This window comes from Silene latifolia, chromosome 8 (genome assembly GCF_048544455.1).
Source record: "Silene latifolia isolate original U9 population chromosome 8, ASM4854445v1, whole genome shotgun sequence".
Taxonomy (NCBI): domain Eukaryota; kingdom Viridiplantae; phylum Streptophyta; class Magnoliopsida; order Caryophyllales; family Caryophyllaceae; genus Silene; species Silene latifolia.
In genome coordinates this window covers 47,408,182-47,417,313 of record NC_133533.1, presented here as the reverse complement: position 1 = coordinate 47,417,313, position 9,132 = coordinate 47,408,182, and positions in this window count along the sequence as shown.

The following is a 9,132-nucleotide window of genomic DNA, read 5'->3' as shown; positions in this document are numbered from 1 at the left end:
AGTAGAAACCTTTATTCTTGATTTCGTGGATTTCATTTTTAATTGGAGAAATGAGGTGTGAACAATCTAAGGTAGATTCTTCACTTGTGATCACCAAAATTCCAAGAGGATTCTGAGTGTTGTTGGGCTTACCTCCCGGTGGTATTGGTAGTCGACCATCCTCAATCATGTCTTGAAGCACATTTCTCAACTTGTAGCATTTTTCTGTGTCATGTCCCTTACCCCTATGATACTCGCAGTATGAGTTCTCGTTCCAAAACTTGGACTTCTTTTCGGGTTCGGGAGTAGGTCCTATGGGTTGGAGTTTGCCTTGCTTCATTAACCTCTTTAGAGCGTTTGAGTAAGTATCCCCAAGATTTATGAACTTCCATGGTGGGGTACTCTTCTTGGATGGCTTGAGAAGGTTAACTTCATCGGTCTTGCTAGTGGAGCCGTAAGAACGACTTGTTGAGCCTTGATATCCTCGACCTACCATTTTGGACAAGAGTCCTTTACGGATGTCATCTTCAATCCTTGTCCCTAGTATGGTTAAGTCCTTGAAAGTTTTGATGTTTTGGTACCTCAAATGGTTGGCATAGATGGGCTTTAAGTTGTCCACGAATTTCTCCACAAGAGTAGCTTCATCCGGGCGTTCAACTAGTTGGGTACTAGTCTTCCTCCACCTACTTAGGAAGTCGGTGAAACCGTCTTTGTCATTTTGGGTAAGAACCTCTAAAGTGCGCATGTTAACTTGGATCTCAGCATTATCCGCATATTGCTTAGCAAATTCGATCGCGGCATCTTCCCAAGTAGCGATCTTCTTGTGTTCTAAAGAGTAGAACCATTGCTTTGGGATGGTGTCAAGAGATGAAGAAAAGATCCTTAAGAACATCTCGGGTTTGATGCCTTTGATAGACATATATTCCTTGAAGGCACGGATGTGGTTCAAAGGGTTTTCATGGCCCTTGAACTTAGGGATATCCGACATGTTGAAGTTGGTTGGCAACTTGGAATTTACGGCCTCATACTTGCGGTTATTCTCCCTATAAATGTCATCCCCTTTAAGATACATCAATTGCTCCTCTAAGTATTGGAGTCTTTTCTCAGCTGTAGTCATACCCATGGGAGGGTTTTCGTCCCCGAAGCCGTTCACGAAGTCATCAACTACTTCACTCTCTCGAGGAGGCAACCTCGTTTCCACAGTATACATTCGGCCTTCGATTGTGTCGACGCGGTCACACATTTGGTCTTGAGAAACTTGGAGTTGAGCTAGCGCGGCTAGGATTCGATCATTACCATCTTGAAATTGATTGAAGTTTACGTCACTTGTTTCAGGCATCTTGGAAACTGGATAAGAGATCGATGACGAATCAAAACACGATCGACCATTCTAACACACTTACTTGAAAAGAAATGTCTTGACTCGATGAAGTGGGTGTGTGCCACTTGTGTTGAGTGAGTTTTGAAGAAATGACAAAGTTTGAAAAAACGTTAGTCCTAGTCAACTATAGTGTAGTTGTAGGAGTGGACTCGAAGTGAGGTTTTGAAATGGGCTTGGGCCCGAATTTTGACTTGACAAATGGACAGAGTTTTGACTCGGTTTTGCGCTAATCATGGGCCTCTCTTTCTTCGAAATTTTCATTTAGAGAAGAGTTTTGATTTTACAAAAAATTGTCATGGTTTCGTTTAGAAATGGTGATCACGTAAAGTACAAACATTTATACAAGCATTATAACGGGATGCTGAGTGCATTTAAAAGGGTTTTGGTTTAAAGGGTGGGTTGCCATACCGAACCATCAAACCCGAAGTCTGTGGAGAGGCTCGTACCAAACAAGAGTAAGGCCGATTCCTAGTCCATTTCCTCAAGTAGTGCAGGCCCTTGATACAAACAAGAGTAAGCATCATGGTATGGATGACGTCAATCGCTATCCATCCTTAGGCCCAAATAAGAATTAGGACTGTTTAGACGGGACGATTGGTCGAATGGGTTGGGTTGGGCCTAGGAAGGCCGAAAGAAACGATCTAGGAAGACCGAGTTATGAAAACCGACAATTGTCTTGTACAAACTATTCCCTAACCTTGTTCAAGTTTCACCCTTGGCTACACTTAAGTGTATTATCCACAGCGGAGTCGCCAAACTGTGGACAATGGGCCCACGGGGGCGCTTGGGAGGAAGAGAACAAGTGTTTGCATTTTGTGGAGTCGCCACCAATTTTTATGGGAAATTAGAACCATTCGAATACCTCGTGTCATGTCAAGACACAAAGTAGTGACATGAACACTAAGCAATCGTTACCCTTAGCATTCTATGTCTAGAATGACTCTCGTGGATGCCAATGAACACGGATGTTCACAGAAATCTGGAGTAAGGGGTGAGGGTACGTATTAGGAAGCTCTTTTGATCGAACACCTAATCCCGCCCGCCTCGATAGAGGCCTCTACTAATGATTAGGGAAGTTATTCGTACTTGATATATCGTCGATTATATGCATGCAATGCAATATCCAAGTTTTGATCCTAGCATGTGAAGATTAGACTAAGTCGGTGAACAATTAGTTTAACATACAATTAACGTCAAAGTCGGGGTTTAGATTCAATTACATGTGAAAACATACAAATGATACAAAATACAATGATAATACAATAAAGGAAAATTACAATAATGAAAATTACAATAATTACAATGGGTTTAGTGATTTATGTCGAAAATACCTTTAAAACGGATAATTTGAGAAAAAGAATATAAGAATAAATTAACGAATAGATCAGTAGGCGATAATACGGATAATAGTTAATTATATGTAAGCTAATTAATTACGTCAAGGCAGAAAGGGAGTTCAGAGGCAAAAATCACTCTGGAACAGGCGCAGCAGGACTGCGCCCTTTGGAAGAGGCGCAGCAGACACTGCGTCTGTTCCAAGGGTGAGTTCTGGCTGTGAAGCCGGAACTGCAAATCGTTAATGTTAATCGGTGAATTTAAGGGTTAATTATGATAATTGACTCGGATAGAAGTGATTTAATGGATTAATTACATGCGAATGAGTCATAAAAACAATAAAACATGGATAAGACAGATGCAAACGAATTATTTACATGAACGAAAGATTGATTAACGACATTGGTGAACGAAATAGGTTAAACATGACTAATTAATGACGAATTAATGACAAACATGACAATAAACAGATGGAAATATATCAAAGGCTCGAATTCCAGAAACTCAATATGAATGAATTGAATTTCTACAACCCGGATTTGAGTTTAATGACGAAAACCCGCAAATATGAATTACTTGGGATCTAAGTCGGAATTAAATGATGAATTAAACGCGCTTAAGATAATGAACAATATACATACGAATTATTATGCTATTACGTCGAAGAATTAACGAACAAACAAAAAACAAATAAAAAGAAAGACGGAATTACAGAGGACGAAGGAAGAAGAAAGGAAGCAGGAACTGCGGCAGCCTCACGAAGAGGCGCAGCAGGCACTGCGCTCCTTCGAAGAGGCGCAGCAGTTGTTGCGTCCTTTCTCGAGGGTCACCTTCTGTTAATCAGTAAAAAGGGTTTAAACAAAGGGTTTTAGAAATCGATTTTAATGATATTTTCGACATAAACCTTACATTAATTGGTATAATAAGTAAATAACAAAAATAAAAGAGAATATACACCCTCAGACTTACATGTTTGACGAAACGAGATGAACTAAGTTTACGATTAGTGATGCTCGACGCGAATGTAATGAAAGTGCCATCGTAAGAGGAAAACGAATAGATTAATTAAGTTGATTGATGTGTAGTTGGTCAAATTGGTCGGTCATGCAAACAAGGCTGGTACTCAGAAGGATCCGAGCTTACGTGGTCGAATGTTCAAGCACGTAGACGCCAAAAAGTAAGAACAAAGGTCTAGAATGCAAAGGGAGAAGAGAAGGGCGGACACTCGCATGAGAAATATGAGGAGCGAAGGCTCCTATTTATACTAATCACGTGAAGGAGTAGGGTTTTCGGAGAGACTTTGGAAGTGAATCTCGAAAAGATATGAAAAAGATACGAGAAATACGCAGAAAAGGACCTGGGAAGAGGCGCAGCAAGCACTGCGTCTCTTGGAAGAGGCGCAGCACCTGCTGCGTCTGTTCCCAGGTGGTTTCCTCCTGCGGAAAGAAAGATTTCCGTGTTTGAATTATGGAATGACGGGATAATTTGGTTTTCCTTAATATTTTGTATGAATATTACGGGAAATTGTTTACCAAAGATTAAAAGATTGTGGAATATTTATAAAATATGGAATAGAAATATCCGGAACATTCCAGAACATTCTGACTCGGGATTTAGCGGTTATCAGAAAATGAAGACGGTTTTAGGCCCGGACTCCAAATGTACTCTAATTACTGTCAAAACGACCGTGTCGGCATGTAGATGACAACTAAGAGGTAGACATTAATGTTTGAGCAATCACTTGACGATAAACCTACGAACTGTCACAAATCGTTCCGCGTACCAAACATGCGGCCCAACCATCACCGGGTGGTTTGCGGGAGGTGGAGAAATGAGGTATCTACAGATATGGCACGCACGATGTTGTTATGTAGCGGCCTAACTTGAAATTTCTGGGTCGAGGCTATTAGTACTGCATGCTATGTTCATAATCGAGCTTTGAATAGACCAATTCTCAAGAAGACTCCTTATGAGCTTCTTAGGGGACGTAAACCTAACATATCACATCTACGTTGCTTCGGGAGTAAATGTTTTGTCCATAATAATGGCAAAAATAGATTAAGCAAATTCGATCCCAGAAGTGACGAAGCAGTGTTTGTCGGTTATTCTAATCATAGTAAAGCATATAACGTTTTCAATAAGAGAACCTTATGCATCGAAGAAAGTGTTCATGTTGTTTTTGATGAGAATAATATGTTTGACAAAGCTGAACAGAATGAGGAAAAAGATTTGAACGAACCTGATTTCCGACTATCCAGGGATGAACTTCCAGAATTGGATGAGGAAGATAAAGAAATTGAGGGCACAAATGATGAACAAGAAAGCCCTTCGAATGATAAAGGAAAGAGAACTGAGAATTTAGTTGATGATACTAAAACCTCTTCTCAATCTAAGCAATTGGAGGATAAAGTTATAACTGATGAGGCTATAACTGATTCTGTTATAACCCCAGACTTGGATTCAGGGGGAACAAGGCTTGAACCCCAATCATTCGAAGAAGGCGAGACTAGTTCAAATGAAGATGTGCCTCCTGTTTCTAAGAAATGGAAATATAAGGATTCTCATCCAATGGAAACCATCCTAGGAAGTTTGAATGAAGGCGTTCGAACCCGAGGAAGACTTAACAACTTCTGCTCATTCTACACCTTTCTTTCAACCATTGAGCCAACAAATATCAAAGAAGCACTTGCCGAACCAGATTGGATCGTTGCTATGCAAGAAGAACTTCAACAGTTCGAACGGAACAAAGTGTGGCATTTGGTTCCACGACCTAAAGACCGAACGGTTATCGGTACGAGATGGGTTTTTAGGAACAAGCTGGACGATACAGGAATTATTGTACGAAATAAAGCTAGATTGGTTGTACAAGGATATAATCAACAAGAAGGAATTGACTACGATGAGACCTTCGCTCCTGTAGCCAAACTTGAGGCTATTAGATTATTAATAGCATTTGCTGCTCATAAAGGAATTAAACTTTTTCAAATGGACGTTAAAACAGCTTTTCTTAACGGTTATTTGAATGAGGAGGTTTTTGTTGAACAACCCCCAGCATTTCTCGATAGCAAGTTTCAAAACCATGTTTTCAAATTAGATAAAGCTCTGTATGGTTTGAAACAAGCTCCGAGATCGTGGTACGACAGATTGTCAAAATATCTTCTTGAAAGTGGTTTTAAAAGAGGATTTGTTGATAAAACCTTATTCCTGAAAACTGAGGTTTCCGATCTATTAGTTGTACAAATATACGTTGACGATATTATTTTTGGTTCAACTAATAATCGTTTATGCAAGTATTTTTCAGATTTAATGACCTCAGAATTCGAGATGAGCATGATGGGAGAACTCAAGTTCTTCCTTGGACTCCAGATTCAACAAACATCAGAAGGGATTATGATACACTAACAAAAATACATCAAGGAGCTAATCAAGAAATTCGGTATGGAAAATTCTAACTCTAAGCCAACTCCTATGGGCACTGAGAAGAAGTTGACCTTGGATGAAAACGGTAAGTCTGTCGATGAGACGACTTATCGAGGTATGATTGGCTCACTTCTTTATTTAACTGCAAGTCGTCCGGATATTATGTTTAGTGTATGCGTATGTGCTCGATTCCAATCGTTCCCTAAAGAATCGCATATGATTGCAATTAAGAGAATCTTAAAGTATTTAATTGGTACATCTAAATTATATATGTGGTATCCTCTTGAGTGCAATTTCGATCTCATAGGGTATTCAGTTGCAGATTATGCAGGTTGTTCACTTGACATAAAAAGTACTTCCGGCATAGCCACGTTTGTTGGACCGTGTATTATCACGTGGGGGTCAAAGAAGCAAAATTACGTCGCATTATCTACTGCTGAAGCCGAATACATTGCTGCTGGACTGGTATGTTCTCAACTTTTATGGCTTAAGCAACAACTATGTGATTACGGTGTTAATGTAGGGTGTATACCTATTTTATGTGACAACACGAGTGATATAATTATATCTAAAAATCCTGCACAGCACTCACGAACTAAGCACATAGACATTAGACACCATTTTCTACGGGATCATGTAGATAAAGGCAACAGAAGACTGGAATTTTGTAGTACAGAAAAACAATGGGCTGACATTTTTACCAAAGCATTGGCTAGAGAACGTTTTGAGATTTTACGGTTGGAAATTGGTTTAATTGGTGGCAACTAAACTTGTCACAAATATTTTATTCTCCATATGACTGACTAGATTTGACGAGATTGTATGATTGTGTCCGTATTTTTCGTTGCAAGTTTATTTATGTCAAATGTTATATTATATTATGAGAATATTCCATTTTCTAGTCATATATATCTTAAGTTTTATTACGAACCAAAAGTCGTAACCAATTGCTTCCAGTTTCTTGCTTTAACCGAAATTCTTTATAACTCTTGTCATATCTTACCATATCTTATCATATCTCTTTAAAAAATCTACCCTAACCACTTGTATATCTTATGGTAATTATAAACAAAAAAAAAAGGGGAAAACTTACCTACCTCCACACGCCACCTCCACTTTCCTATTTCCCTTACAACTCTCTTACCATAGTTGCTTTACTACTCCCATAAATACTCACCTTCTACCGTCACAATCTCACACAAAAACCAAATAATTACCTTTAGACTTTTCTACACACTCAACCTCCAAAATCCTATAATCATCATGACTCCTCCCTCAACTCGCTTCCACTCGGTCCACAACTCGGACCGGGTTCTCCAAACCATCATGCAACAAAACCTATGTCCCTATCAAAACTCCCTCACCTTCATCAAACCAAAAACAAACTAACCCTGATCATAACCGGGTTGATCCTAACTTAGAAGGGAAAAGACGAAAGTTAAATAAAGGGAAAAAGAAGGCCGTAGGGTTTGAAGATTCGGTGGAAGAGACCGAGGTTATAGCTACTCAAGAAGGTCATCAAAGGACAATGTTTCGAGAGTACATGCCGAATGCAACATCAATGGGGCTTGATAAGCTTCGACTCACCGGGGATGAAATAACCCGTGTCAATTATGTTGTGCGGTACGGTATTCATGGTGGTCGTTCCTATTCCGACAAGTGGTATGGAAAAATCGAAGCTTTGCAATTTTTTAAGGATTTCTTGAATTTTCAAGAATGGAAGAACGTTTGTTCTTTTGTTGGTCCGGTTTATCCTATTGAGGTAATACAATTTTACTATTCCGTCTCCGTCAAAAATAACGTGTTGCATGCGGTGGTGAATGATTCGGAAGTCAAAATCTCCCTTGCCGATTTTTGTACTCTGTTTTCGGTCCCTGATGATGGGATCGAAATCAATCCGAGTGAGGAATGGGGAGATGTGACAGAGGAAGAAAAGCTTAAAATTAAGAAGTCGTTTGATGTTGATGCTACGGGGTCAAGTAACATGCTTGCGGGGTCGTTTACCCCAAAATTGAAATTCTTTCTTAATTTCCTTTGGAACATGGTTGTTCCAAGGAGGGGTGATCGTGATAAATTGTGGAGTTATGAGATGGTGTTGATGTCTAAGTGGCTTGAAGGATCCAAAGTTAGTCTTCCTCGTCTGGTGTTTCATAAAATCGTTCAAACAAGTATTTATGTCACTGAGGAAAAGTTTTATACTACTTTGGATTTGCCTTATGGAATGTGGGTCTCTCGGCTTTTGGAACAAAAAGGGGTGATTGGGATTTCTAGCTATGGTGTAAAGGTGAAAGATGAGATGTGTGACACTCATCTTAAATTAATGAAGATGGGTGCCATTGGACCTGATTTGGTGTTTTTGGCAAAAGGGAATGTGGTGGAGAAATCGTCGGATGTGGTCTCGGTTGTTGAACAAAAGTTGGAATCATTTATGGCAAGTATTTGTGAGAAAATGGATGCACAAAATAGGATGGTTGCGGAGTTGGTCTCGGGTTTGGGACAAGACAAGAATAAGGCATCGGGTTCGAAGGGTTCGGATCTTGGTGAAGTTTTGTCTTATTTGCATGGGTTGGAAGCACGGGTTGATGCTATGGCTAAGGATGCAGCTAGGGCGGCCAAAGAGTGTGTTCGTCATTCTAGTTCATTGGCTAACTTAGCTAGTCAAGGTGGGGCATTATGGCGTGAAGGGAAGGCTATGCATGAGGATATGCGGGTTGTTTACGAGGCTACCCAACCCTTGTCATTGAAAGTGCTTAATTTTGAGCGGTGTCTCACGGCACAAGCTAACCATGTCCGTTCATGCTTTGATCGTCTCGACTCTCTTGAGTTTAGGACCTGTCCCGGTTATGTGAACCCCAATGTCGTGAAACGTGACAACCCTTAAACCCGTCCTCATATTTTCCTTGCCTTTCTTTTGTTAGACTTTATATTTTGAATAATTGTCTAATTCGGCCCATTTTGGCTTGCTTTTCATTCGGCCCATATGGCTTTAAAAACTTGTTTCTTATTCGGCCCAATTG